Source organism: Antechinus flavipes, chromosome 3 (genome assembly GCF_016432865.1).
Source record: "Antechinus flavipes isolate AdamAnt ecotype Samford, QLD, Australia chromosome 3, AdamAnt_v2, whole genome shotgun sequence".
Taxonomy (NCBI): Eukaryota; Metazoa; Chordata; class Mammalia; order Dasyuromorphia; family Dasyuridae; genus Antechinus; species Antechinus flavipes.
Window position 1 is genome coordinate 328,684,364 of NC_067400.1, and position 15,118 is coordinate 328,699,481.

At 33.6% G+C, this 15,118-nt stretch overlaps 1 protein-coding gene and 1 pseudogene across 1 annotated transcript in view; one reads left to right on the forward strand and one right to left on the reverse strand.

Moving 5' to 3' along the window:
- The window catches only part of SLC35G2 (solute carrier family 35 member G2), a 61,509-nt gene that overhangs the window by 31,406 nt on the left and 14,985 nt on the right, over positions 1-15,118 (forward strand). The gene's annotated exons all lie outside the window — the stretch shown is intronic.
- Positions 13,602-13,693, reverse strand: LOC127558537 (uncharacterized; annotated as a pseudogene).

Below are 15,118 nucleotides of genomic sequence, written 5' to 3' on the forward strand. Positions count from 1 at the left end.
GAGCTTCAAGGAACCTTTGAGGTCACTGAGTCCAATCCCTTCATTTTAGACATAAAGAAACTGAGGTCCAGAGATTTTCAATAATATTGCCCGAGGTTACACAAATAAGAAATAGAAGAGCTAGGATTTGAAGCCCTATCTTCTGATTCTAAATCTAACACTCTTTACCCTTTCTGAAACCCCTGCCGATCCAGTTTAATTTAATAAATATTGTGCACATATTTAATAAATATGTGCAAGGTATTAGGCTAGGCACTGAAAAACAAAGACATAAATGAAACAGTCCCTACCCTAAATTTTTTTTTTCTGGGATATTGCACAATACTACATCAATTAATCAATCAGGATTTATTAAGCACCAGTAGGCAGGAACTGTGTTAGGGTTTGGGGATACAAATAAGAATAAAACAATTCTTTCATGGGAGGAGTATACATCTTCATGGGAGAGATTACAAGCACATATATAATTACATAAAAACAAATATAAAGAGATGAATATAAATAAATACAAAGTAGTTTTATACAAGGTTGTTAGGGAGGGAGGGCACTAGCCGTTTGATCAGGAAAGGCTTCGTGTGGAAGGTGATACTTGAGCTGCATTTTGAGGACTAGGAGGGGGAAGAAAAATGGCATGACTCCCTCAAGATCTCATAACAATTTAATAACAGACTCTGATATTATATTAAATATCATAGAGATTCCTACTAGTCTTTTAAAAAGATAGGGATTAGACCTATGATTTCATTGATATAGGAATCCTCCCTCTACCAATGCTGGTCAGTCCCTTTATATCTTGGAGTCTTTGGCTCTTTTCAACAATGAGGTGATGCAGCCAATTCCAATAGATTTGAAATAGAGAGAGCTATGTGCAACCAGGAAGAGGATTGTAGGGACTGAAAGTGGATCACATTCAGTTGTTGTTTGTTTGATTTTTGTTCTTTTTCATTTTTTATCTTTTTTGATCTGATTTTTCTTATGCAGCATGATAAATGTGGAATTATGTTTAGAAGAATTGCACATGTTAAACCTATATAGAATTACTTGCTATCTAGGGCAAAGGGTAGAGGGAAAGGAGGGAGAAAAATTTGGAACACAGGATTTTACAAGAGTAAGTATAGAAAATTATCTTTGCATGTAATTTGAAAATAAAAAGCTATCATTAAAATTTTTTGAAAATCAACTTAGAAAATTAGACAGTTGCCTAGACTCCAACTTCTTGAATGTGGGGGTTGCAAAAATTATGATTTATTATCAATAAGTATTTGATTTGTATACCTATTTTATATTACTGTATAACTGGGATCACATTAAAATTTATTGGGCAAAAAGGGGTCATGAGTGGAAAACGTTCAAGAAGCCCTGGCTTAAAGCACTGAGTATTATTTGCTATGGATCACACAGCCAATATGAGTCAGAGGTAGCCCTTGAGTTCAGATCTTCCTGACTTTAAGGCAGCTTTTTATCTGCTATTTCATGCTATTTATTCTTATTTCTTAAAAACTAAATGCAAATGCTACTTCTTTTGTTAAAGCTTACTTTGTTAATATTGGTCATCCAGCTAGAAATGACTTTTCCAATTTGTATAGCACAAAGCCCTTTGTTCATATCCTTTTCATGTATTTATCATTTATCATTTAGTGAATAGTATGTATATCAGTTGTGGATCCAGGGACACTCTTTCCCATAAAGTGCCCTAGCTCTTACATGAGGGAGCCTAACTCTCAAAGAGAATAATCAGGGTTTTCTCATTTTCTAATTCATTGCTCCCATTCCAGAATTTCTGGGGAAATCTCTTAAAGAAAATTTGGGCTTGGTTCAGATCTAGGAGTCTCTTCAAAAGAATATTGCTTTTCTAGAAAATGTTTTTGTATAAAGAACATAAAAAGTATTGGACAACTAATTATTTTCTCTACTATAAACGAAATGCTTAAAATACACAAGATTCATAAATCTGCATTAACAAATACTAAAGACATCAAACAGTAACTCAGCACCCATTATCTTCTTTTGAGACATGACAATTTTGTAGGTCTGCTCAACAGATATTTACTTTCACTTTAAACCTATATTGTGAGAGCAACAAGTCTGATTTCTTGGCAAGTTTGGGTATTACTTGGGCTTTTTTAGCTCTTTCAAGTGCAGCATATTTCCAGCAGTGGGTCATTTCTGAGAAATTGTGGAAATCACCTCCTGCTAAGCTCTTGATCTCTTGTATTCATGTCATTATCAACAGGGCATCCAGAAAGAATCATAAAAGATCAGGGGCAGCTAATATCATGCAGTCCTATCCTAAGCTCACCTAAGCAATGAAGGGCTCATATGCATACAATTACTGTTGCTAAAAGGGGTGGGGAGAGAAGGCTGATAAATTCTTTCCCCTCTTTCATTAGAAGTTTTAGGGAGAGCTGGAGTTTGGGGTGTCCCAACAAAGAAGATATTTCAAAAGAGGAGATAAGCCCTATCTCCCCATTCTTTATATGGTTCAGTCATTAAGTATCATGGTACAATCACAGGAAATGAAAGAACAATAAAATAATGTCTTCTTTCCTAGGAAAAATAAAATGGAAGCATTGTCCTCCACCAGCTTTCTGCTCAGGAGAGGGCATTCTAAAACATCTCTATATAACTTTTAGTTTGTACACAGTGCACTCAATCTCCATTTCTTACTGTAAAAAAAGCAAAACTCCCAACAAATACTGATAAATATAATCTGGAGTTGAATCTCAAATAACATTCTATTTATATTTTAATAAAAATAAAAATTTTAACAATTTTCTTGCTCATTTTGTTCTTCTGAAATGTTTGCTTTAAAAAACTTTAGCAAATATATTGTTTTTTAAGACTTTTGTTTGCATCACTTAAAATTATCTGATTATATTTAACATGTATTTTAACATGTCTAACATACATTGGATTGTTTGCCATGGGAGGGGGTGAGAGGAAAAAGAGGAAAATTTGAAACACAAGGCTATGCAAGGGTCAATGTTGAAACATTATCGGTGCATATGTTTTACAAATAAAAAGCTTTAAAAAAAAAAAAGACAATTTGATCATAGTTAGAGATGGAAATCCACTGAATCCAACCCCCTAATTTTACAGATGAAGAACCTAAGTCCTAGAAAGGTTAAGTAACTTGTACAATTTAAAAAAGCTAATGTTGGAAATAAGATTTGAATTCAGATCTTTCTGACTCCAAGTCCAGAATTCTATACCATCCATACTTTCCATATTTACTTTCATACTTCATATTTTCATATTTTATACTAAAAAATTGCCATACATTGGATTGATATACCACAATTTGTTTAGCCAGTCTCTAGTTGTCAGAATGAAAGTTTTTTCCCAGTGGTTTGATATTAAAAAACAAACTTGGAATTCTGCATAGATAGAAAAATCCTTTTTTTTTAATAAAAGGGAGAAAAAAGAGGTACAACCCTAATCATTCTATTTGACCTCACAATCTCTTAGACCCAGCACAACTTTGTAATTTTTCATTATATATACAGAAAAAGATCAATGACTGCAAAAAGTGAAATGTGAAATCGTAGTAGAAGATATAATCCACACATAGTAGTGATATGTTGCCCATTTTACTTGTTAGTACCAAGTTTACAGCTACTTTCTACTCAGGTTTATTGATGATTGCATACTTTCTGCTTCCAGAGACAAAATCCAAGGACTAAACAGAGAAGTAGGAGAAAGAGCCCTAGATTGCATGTAAGATCTTGTCTCCCAGCTGAACTTTGTCCTGGTACTGAAGGGAAAAAATTATCAAAATTGTACCCGACACAATTTTAATTAATCATTATTTTAAACCAAAAATTTGACCTACTTGTAGAGAGATAAATCCAGACTGACAGAATCCCTTTATGCCCTTGGACATTTCTCTAATAAAAGGCATTTTTTTTCTTTCAATAGTATTTTATTTTCCCAATTACATATGAAGATAATTTTAAACATTCACTTTTAGTTCCAATTTTTTTTCCTTTCTTCCTTTCTTACCTCCCTAAAAAATACAAAACAATCTGATATAGGTTATACATGTTCAATCATTTAAAACATATTTCCACATTAGCATGCCCAAGACATTTTTGACATAACATTTATAGGGTTCTTGAAATAAAGAAAATTTCATGATATGATAAAACAGTGATATAATTCAAGGTAAGGTAGAAGTTAATGTTTTGTTTTGTTAAAACGAATATTTGTGATATTATACTATAATAAATTTGGCTCTTCTTATCAATGCAGTGATTCAAGGCAATTCCAATAGACTTGGGATGGAAATGCTATCTATCTCCAGAGAGAAAACTATGGAGACTGAATATGGATCAAAGCATAATACTTTCACCTTTTGTTTATTTGTTTGTTTCCAGCAGAGTTTTTTGCCCCTTTAATCTGATTTTTCTTGCACAACATGACAAATAGGGAAATATGCTTATAAAGATTACACATATTTAACCTATATCAATTACTTATCGTCTTGGAGAAAGGGGGAAGGAAGAAAGAGAGGGAGAAAAAATTGGGACACAAACTCTTTAAAAAAATGAATGTTGTTAACTATATTTGTCTTTGGAAAAATAAAATACTATTAGAATAAAAATTAATTTAAAAAGAACATTTGTCATTTAATCTTCCTGCATAATATTGGAGAATCAGTTCTCCCTCAAAAAAAAAAATTCTTATTTGACCATTGCTCTCAAGGGCTTCTATGTATTCCCTCTCTTTCCCCCTCCCCCACCTTATCTCCCACTCAGGAAACTTCTCTGTTCTTTTAGGTATATCATTATCCCAGTTCTTTCAATGGCATATGTTCTTCCCTCGCAGATATAATGTTTGAGACCCAGCCATCAAAGCATGTACTTTTCTCTATCAGTTCTGAACCATGTCCTGTTCCCTCTTCTCTGATCAGCCCAAAAAGACTAATTGCTTTTTTCCCCCCAAATTACTCTAAAAGCCACAGACTAGGTTAGGGTAATTTTTAAATGCTTTCTTATTATTTCTAAAAATGAAGCAGGAAGGATTTGTTTGCTTCCTCTAGTTAATTATAATTTATACATTCCTCTTTCCCACGTAGTAAATTTAAGATCCAACCATCAGAGTATATATCATTTGTGGGTTACAGTTTATGTGTTTCCTCTTTCACGGGCAAAAATTTGAAGCCCAGACATTAATTATGGGACTTTTCAACTTTGGTTCTCAGTCTGTGGGTAGACTGCAAATTGTCCCTTTCTAAAGTTCCACTTTACAAAGTTTCACTTCTTGAAGACTCCTACCCTTCAATGACCTCTAAGAATCGCTGTGTTTAAGAATTCCCTAGTCCTGCTACTTATATTAACTCCTGGATATTTTAAAGTGTCTTTTAGGTTAGACCTCTACCCTTGTTTGGCATTTAATGAATGCTTTTCCATGTATTCAAATTTTATTATTTTATGGGTAAGAGGAAATGGGCAAAATAAAGGGCGCAACCCTGTTCTTGGGTCGAGCTCCAGCTAAGGGAAATTAGATGTCTCATAGACCTTTCTAACACTATGAGATAAATTAATTTAAACAGCTTTCTTGAGTTAAAAAAAAAAGTAGCTTCTGGACTTGGCTGACAGTACCATACTTAATAGCTTTACAATGCTATTAGATTTTAGGTCAAATTTTCCTCTGAGGACAAGATGTGGAGGAAGCTGAGTTAGAGGGAACCTAGATAAAAATAAGACTTATTTCTTCGTAGAGTCACAAGGTCCAATTAACCAGATCTCTGTAAACTAGAAAATCTTCACATAATTTATTTTCCTCCTTTATTCACCAATGTAGCTGATTTATGAAGGTTTGGTCCCACTTCCTTTATTACTTGTGTACCTCTCTTTTCATGCCAGTATCTTTCAATTCAGTCTATAAGAGGCATAAATTAATTAATTAATAGGCATAAATGAACCCTCTATATCTCTCCCCATCTTCCTCAATCATGCCTTCCTCTCCCCTACCCATAAGACCTCCAATATTCTCATTAGAAATCCAAATCGTTCCCTAAGGAAAAGTCATAGACCTTTCTCAGTAAAATTGATGGGATTCACCTGGGGGGAACTGATTTGTAAGAGTTCTAACATACCTAAATCTTAATTAGAAATCCAGGCTAATCATTCTGCCAAGGAAGCAAGTAAGTGGGGCAATGGGTTGAGTGTTGAATTAGAAGTCAAGTGGATTCATTTTCCTGAGTTCAAATGCAGTCTCAGTTATGACCTTAGTCAAGTCACTTAACCCTTGTGCCTCAGTTTTCTCATCTGTCAAATGAGCTGGAAAAAGAAATGGCAAACCACTCTGGTAACTTTGCCAAGAAAATCCCAAATGAGATCACAATGAATAGGACTAAAACAACTGAACAATCAAAAAAATGAAGCTAAGTACTTCTCCAATGAACAATCAACTTTTAAATGCTAGATCCCTGCTTTGAAGCTTTATCCCCAGGTTGTAAGCCAGATGCCTTTTCTATTATATCATGCTATTTCACCATTCCACCAGTAATTCTAGAGAAAGGACACATAGGCTGGAATGATTATGAAACTGGAGCAGCTAGTTGGAGACCTGAGTTAAAATTTAGCCTCAGGCACTTAGTAGCTATGTGACTATAGGCAAATCATTTAACCCTGTTTGCCTCAGTTTCCTAATCTGGAAAAGGTAATGGCAAACCATTCCAGTATCTTTGCCAAGAAAACTCCAAGAAAATTCATGAAGAGTAAGACATGACTGCGCAACAACATTCTTTAAGTTTGTGAATACTTAGTATTTTGCTGCAAATGCCTCCAATTTAGCTCTCTGCTGAGGGCTTTCTTAATTGTTACCATTCAGAATTTCCTTATGACTAGATACAAATTTCCTCAACCATTCCCCTCCCTATCCTTATCTCCTCTGTGTACCTATTTCATAATGCCCTTTAGATCCTTCTTTTTGTTGTGAACAAATTCCCCTTCTTCTTTAGTCTCTTCCTCTTAGGTTTCTTCCACTTCTTGACAATAAATGAAACTGAATTTCTCTCATATACTACTTCCCCTATCTTTCTCTTCAATATTGACTATTTATTTCTCTCACAATTCTCAGCACAGAGACTTGAATATTCTTTACTCTGCCATTTTCTGATCTTTGTGATTCTGCTTTTAAGTGCTGGATGTAGAGTCACAAATTAAATGGAGCATGTAAAATGGGGATTGTATTACTACCTATTGCAAAGGGATTTGTGAGGATCAAATGACATAATATTTACGAAGTACTTATCACAGTGCCAGACACACAGTAGTGCTACATAAATGTAAAATCCAACTCCTTCCTTAAGGAGTTCCTTCCTTCTTTCCCTTTGAAGTCCATGCTCCCTAAGCATAGGTACCTCCAAGGCTTTTATCTAACCTTGATTCTCTTCTATTCTCTTTACACTTTCCGATTAGCAATATTACCTTCTCCCATATCTTCATCTAACACTTTTATGCAGATGGCTCCCAAGTTTATATACCCAGTCCCATTCTCCCCCTTAAATACTGATTACACATTTTCTAGTTGCCTATTGAACATGGATGATTTCAATCTAACATGTTGAAATGGAGGTCCCTCTAGGGAGTACAGAAATGATACTGGAATGGGAATCTAGAAACCTACCTCTTACTTCTGGATGTTCCACTAACTAGCTGGGTACCCTCAGCAAATTACTTAACCACTGTAGGCTTTCATTTCTTCATTCAACAAATGAAGTTGTTAGAATAAATGATTTCTAAAGTTTCTTTCAGTTTAAAAAAAGTCATAATTCTATGATTACATTATGTTCATACTGATTGAAGGAAAATAGCAGCCAAAAAGAGATAGGCTGAAATCAGTTTAAGTTATATACTTTATTCAGTAAAACAGAACATTTAGTTATCAAGATATTTCCATAAATTGAAATCACTTGAAGTCACTCAAAGACAGAGCTTTATACATAACTACTATACAAAAAAATCTCTTTAGAAAAGCAGTATTATAACATAGCCCAGTGGGAGTTTTGGGGCTCAGCTGTCAGGATCAATGAATGTAGAACTGGGGACAGCATTGTTCTACAGCATGCCTTAATAACATTTGCATTGTTTAATTTTACAAGGTTAGTGTGCAGGAAGTGCTTTAAAAAACTTAAGGTACAGTTAAATGGGAATTATTATTATTATTATTATTATTATTATTATTATGTGAGAATAATTATCAAACAACTCTCCATTGATGACTGGACCAGCAATTCCCTTCAGCTACAAGATAGTAGATACCATGTTTAACATACATTGAACTACTTGCCATCTAGGTGAGGGCATGGAGAAAGGTGGGGAAAATTGAAACACAGGGTTTTGCAAGGGCTAATGTTGAAGAATTGTCCGTGCATATGTTTTAAAAAATAAAAAGCTTTAATAAAAAAATAGTAGATGTCAGAAATCTCTCCAACTGGAAGCTAATAACTCTATCCTCACTGAATTTCATTAATCAATTAAAGCTGAAAATCATTCAGAAGAACATGGAAATTCATTTCAATCCAACAAGTATTTATTAAGCAACTTATACTAAATAGCAGATACTGTACTAAGTACCAGGGATACAAAGGCAAATACATAATAGTCTCTGTTCTCAAGGTGGGTGTCTCAAATCACGTCTGACTCTTCATGACCCCATTTGGAGTTTTCTTGGCAAAGATACTGGAGTAGTTTGCCATTTCCTTCTCCAGATCATTTTACAGATGAGGAAACTGAGGCAAATAGGGTTAACTGACTTGCCCAGGGTTGCATAGCTAGCACATATGAAGTCAGGTCTTCCTGATTCCAGACCCAGCTGTTTATATTCTGAACATGGGGTTATGGTGGTGAACAAATACAAAGATGAATAACTTCAACTCATGTACAAATTAATGTGGAGGAAAGGAAGAACATTAACAATTAGATGGGAAAAGAAAAATAGGGAAATAGAAAAATAATAAAAGCACTGAATTGTATTTTGAGTAAGAAACCTAGTCTTCAAATCTTAGTCCTAACATTTACAACAACTAGTATTACTTTGGACAATTTCCTTTAATCTCTTTGAGTTTCACTTTGGTCACTTGTAAAATGAGGTAGTTAAATTAATTGTAAAGTTCCTTCCATCTAAACCCATGATCCCATGATCTCTTACCATTTGAATTGTTCAAAATTTCTCCTGTGTGATGGAACCCAGAGCTTGCCTATTTAATTAATTTTACAAGGACAATTACTTTAGGATGGAAACAAAATGTATCCTACCCTAACTTTTATAAGGAAAATTTTGTGTTATTCCAAAATTATAGATCATTGTGTATGTAATTGTGTAGTCTTTCATTGTGTAGGCATTCATTGTGTAGTCTTTCAAAGACTTATTGTACAGTCTTTCAAAATATTCTATCAGCTTTTATCTCAACAAATTACTGGGTTGAGTTTCACAGTTATCTTGTATATGTAAAAATGATCCATAAATATTTATTACATTGCTGACCATAGCTGTTTATAACTTTTTTTCTATATCATCCAGAGATGTAGAGTTAAGAACTCAACCCTATTTGAAACATTCATCAGTTTATGATGAATTCTCATTTCATCTTTGAATCAAACTGTCAAAGTTTCTGACATGGATGGATGTCCATCCTGACATTCTGAGATTGGATCCTTGTCTATTTATGCTTCTCCACCTACTGGATCAAAATCAGAGGAGACAAGAATGTCTCATGACAGAATCAATTTCAACACTAAAAGATAAAAGAAGCTTTGTCTTGGAATGCCTCTAAATAATCTTAACATTAAACCTAGTACAACTATTAGATGAATTAATTGTATGTCCCATTGCTAGAGAAAACAAGGAAATAAGTATTCTCCCTGATGCTCATAACAATTATATTATCCCTATCTAAGAGTAGCTCATGAAGTAGTTAAGTCTGTTGATAGAGGGAGTAGTAGCTCAATCTTAGTAATAGAATTAAAACTGAGTAGTTTAATAGTCTTAATTTAATGAACAGTCTTAACTACAATCATTAATCTTTAAAATTTTTTATTGATACATTTTGTTTTTACATGTCCATTTCCAGTTATCTTTCTTCTTCCATCACCCAAAGAGCTATGCTTTAAAATAAAGAAAAAAAGAAAGATTGAAAAAAAAATCAGTTCGGCAATACTACCACAATTACCACATTTTACATTATATTTCACACAAACTTGACCCATTTCCACAAAGAACAAAGAAAGGAGAGAAGTGTATTTTTATTTTTTTTTCAAGAACAAGCCCATTAAATAACCTATCAAGATTATCAAGATCAATACAGGTTTACTAAAATTAGATTTTTCTATAGGAGCCAAATAAAAGTTCCTTTATGGATAATATCGTTTTACAGTTAACATCTGTCCTGAAAAAGTCATGGCTAAATTGACTTCCATTTCTACAGTACAAAATTTTAAGGATCCTTACCAAGAACTACTTATAAAAGTCCTTAAGAATATCCAAACCTTTTCCATAAAGAAAATATTGACTCTGTCAACAAAGACCACAGTTTAAAGTGTGTTGGCTTTCAGTTTGGGTAAGAATAAAAATCTGATTAAGTATGTTGAATACAGAAAAGCATGGAAAGACTAACATGCTAGTCTAGGGAGCTACAAATAGCCAAGAAAAGCAATATACACAATGACCACAACAATGTAAATGGAAAGAACAATAATCACCAAACAACTGAAAATGAATGTTGTGATAGTACAACAAACAATTTTGATCCCAAAGAAGAGCTATAAGAAGACATTTAGGTAGCTGCGAAGTTGGTAAAAAATATGGAATACTATATAAATTGTCATATTTATTTCAATATATTGATTGAATTTGCTTCCCCCCCCCTTTTCCTTTTTTCCCTTTAAAAGAAGTCTTCCTTATTACATAAATTAGTTGTCTAGAATTGGAAGGAGGGGAGAGAAACATACAGGAGAAAATTTAAGAAATATAAAAATGAAAGAGATCAATAAAACTTTATTTAAAAAAAGAACACGTCAACTTTTAAATCATCACAGCACAATGATAATATTGGAAATAATTCCTCCTCTCCACCCTAAGTGTCTGGTACTTAAAACATAATCAATAATGTGAAATTTCTGAATTAAAATTGAATTATGCATTGATTTTTATATAGTCCCTGTTATGTAGATATTACATCTAATATTTGAGAGATTATCTAATAGATTATCTCTTCCAATAAATCCTATTCCAATGAATCATTGCAGTTGTGTAGTTAACCTTCGGTTCTCAAAGTCAATGCTAGAGAAAAATAAGCTCTCGAAGATTCCACCAAATTAGAAAGACTTAATGAAAGAACTTAGTGGTGTATTTTGCTTAATAGCAGTATCTTTTGTTTGGAGACATCAGTAGTTGGCTACAGAATGATTTTTTTTTTTTTTAGCATATTAGTCTCCAAGTTTATTTTTTTAAGTTATAAAATGGTTGAACTCAGCAGTGGTGAAGGGAATAACCATTCTGGTAAAATCACAGATCCTTTTAGTACCAAAATCAGTCAGTCTAATAGATTTATTAATTTTTCATGATATCTAGATTCTAGTTCATTCGTTATATGCCAGATTATTAGAAATCCTAGACATTATTTTAGTTCTCTACAGAAATGCCTTTATTGAATTAAGATCTACCATTATGTCCTATGTCTTTTAGAGAACTGGTAAATGAATTATCTTTTTGAATAACACTTTTGTTATATGTGAAAACAAAGTTGAGAGTATTGTCTTATGACCTAAAATTTCTTACGGCAGGAGCCATGTATTCAATTCCTGTCTGAATTTAGTTGCAGGAAAAAATTTTCTTTTGCAGAAAAAAAAATTATATGCTTTATTCTGTTAGAAAATAAAATTTAAAAATATATAATCTTCTCTGCCTTTTCCAAGAAACAAAAAGCCAAATTTGGTGCCCAATTGCCCTAAATTTATCTCAGATATTAGATAGTATTATACAATCTACTTCTATTTAGTAGAAGACAAAGTAAAAACCATAAATAAACAGATAAATAGATAGGTGAATGAATAAGCAATCATACACGCTTGAAATATTCTAAGTTCACAATGAAAATTTCTCATCCCAAAAAATTTAAGGGAAGTACCACTTGGATAGTGGACTAACACATTATCCTTTGTTTGTTAATGGTGTCGATTTCGTAAAAATAGCAAAAATATTTTCTTCCTCACCAAAAAAACTCCTCATTTATATATCATATATATGTAATATAATATATAATAATACATAATATATTATAATTACATATATAATTATAATATAAAATCCTTATTTATGTAATATAGAAATTACATTATTGTAATAATCAAATGTTCATTTTTAGGTAGTATGAGTTTATTTTTATTATGCATAAATCTATGAAGTTTCATTCAGTTTTTTGGTCTGTTTATCTGTCTCTATTTTAAAAATTGAATCTATTAACATCAGCCATTATCAGGACAATCTCAATATTGATCATAAAAGAAGCTTTAACTTGCTTTGCCTTTCCAGTCAGAACCAATTCACCTCTCTAAGGAGGACAGCCTTGTGGCCTGACATTATTGGGAGTTTTTGGACCTTAGTGAGAACACCCCCATCAACTTTACCTTGCTACAATTCAGAACTCCTGAACTCAAGGTATCACCTTGGCCTCTATCACTCCAGACTTGTTCTTTTTTCCAGAGTTCCTAACAGGACAAATCACCACCAGCACCTAGCCTAGCTGGAGTGAAAGAGTGGGCCATTCTATTATGTTCAAAGTAAAGCTAGTAAACAAAAGAAGCCAGAGAGAAACTTGTTTAGAGAGAACAAGACAATATTTTAAAGTTGCTTTTCTGAGCTAGTGGGTATATTTATTTTGCAGGAGTTCCCCTGGTAAGTATAAACTGTGAGATGGACAAGGAAGGAGACAGGCACAGTTTTAGTCAAATTAATTTCCACTTAAGACTTGAGCCTAGCACTCTGGTGAGAAGCTGACTCTAGCACATTGTATAATTGAGTACAATTTAATTAGGAAAAGCAGATGCGAATTACTCAATTCATTCAGCAAATGTTTATCAAGCACTAGGCAAGGCACTAAGTTAAATGCTGTCAGTGATAGAAAGAAGGATTAGAAGCCATCCTGAGTCTCTTGGAATGGTTCCAGCCAGAGAGACATTCAGAAGAATTTAGTTCACAATAAAGCTGAGAAGTGTGGCTGCAGAAAACAGTCAAAGGGAGAGAGGCTGAGAACAATGATTCTTTAATGATATGATCTGTAGAACTTGAAACTAAGTTTTGTTGTCTGAGAAAAGATAAGGGAACATACTATAAAGGAAGTCTTTATCTGGCTAAGGTTCCTGTTTGAACTAGAAGCTGTTCTGATTACTTTGATGTGCTGTTGGATGGATAGTTCATAAATGACTTTTATTAAGTGGTATTTATAAAGATACTGTTGTTAATTTAAAATTTACTTTTTGGCTTACCTGTAGCTTTCAAGTTCCCATTTCTAAAGGTAATTGGAGTATAGAAACTGCCAAAGAGCTTCACCTAGTGGTGAAACTGGTATACTACATAACTTATTTTTTGGGCTTAAAAAAAAATCTATGTGTTGTAAAGGCCACTAGGACCTCTTCTTCCATCCTTTTCAAGGGGAGTGCTAACTTTCTCTCTGTTCATATAATATCTAAAAAAATATAGACAGAATTCCCCAATTCCTGGATCTGGAATCTACTAATAGACCTCAAATCTTTTTTTTTTTTTTTCTTTTTGAGTTGAAATTAATATGCTTTATTTCAGCAACCCAATAGCTGGGGAAAAGGGAAGAAATTAAACTGGTATGTAAATAGTTATACTAGTATGCCAGCTAGTATGCATACTAGTAAATAGTATACTAGTATGGCTATTTTGGATGAGATGGAGGGAGAGAGTGGGGAGGCTGATCACCAGTAAGCACAGTATGTTGCTAGAGATGCAGAGTCTGATTGCAGACCTCAAATCTTTATTATCAGTAGATGGCCACACCAATGTAGGTGCTAAAGCAGAACTCCCTACCCTCTTTCTCCCAGCTTTTCTTTTTTTTTTTTTTTTTGGCTTCCTTCCCTGCAGTTTGTAGGTTCTCGAAGCAGAGAAGAGTATACCTGAAATGATACCCTCTCCCCCAATTCTATTTAGAAATCTGCAACAAAATCATAGAGCTTAAATGAAGTTTAGAAAACATTTTGTGGAGGAAATGTCATCCTTCTCTTCTCATTTACTCTCACAACCTCCATGTCCAACCAGTTTTCAAGTCTTGTCCTTTCTGCATTGGAAACGTCTCTTGTGTGTGCACCTTTTTTTTGCCTCTGACAGCCATTCTCTTCAATCCCTTACATTCCCCATGGTGCAGTCTTTACCGATGAATTATTGCAATAATGCATTGATCTGTCTCCTGATCTCATGTCGTTCAGCTGTCAAATTTATCTTCCTAGAGAGCAGATCAGATTAGATCACCCCTGTCCTCCTTCAATAAACTTCAATAGCTACCTATTACCTTCAAGATCAAATATATAATCTTCTGCTTGACTTTTAAATCCTTTCATAAATTAGCCCCTTTCTAACTTCCCAGTTCTCTTATATTTTACCTGTCTCCATACTATGAAATTTAGTGTTCTAGAATATGAAACTCCATTTTCCAACTTATAACATTTTCACTGGCTGTCCCCCATCTCTAGAATATTTTCCCTCCTCTTCTCTGACTCCTGGCATCCCTTGCTTCCTGCAAGCCTCAGCTGAAGTTCAACATTTTATGAGTAACCTTAGTTCTTAATCTTAGTGCCTTTACTCTGAAACTACCTCCACTTGATCCTCTATATGTCTTGTTTGCACATAGTTTTTTGCATTACTCCCCTCACCACCACCACCACCACCACCATTAGATTGTAAACTCCTTGAGGGCATTAGGAAAAAAGTTTTTTTTTTTTTTTTCAGAAAAAAATTTATATGCTTTATCTTGTTAGAAAATAAAAATAAAAAATGTATAATCTTCCCCTCCTTTTCCAAGAACAAAAAGCCAAATTCAGGGCCCAATTGCCTCAAGTAAATTTATCTCAGATACCAGGTAGCATAATAT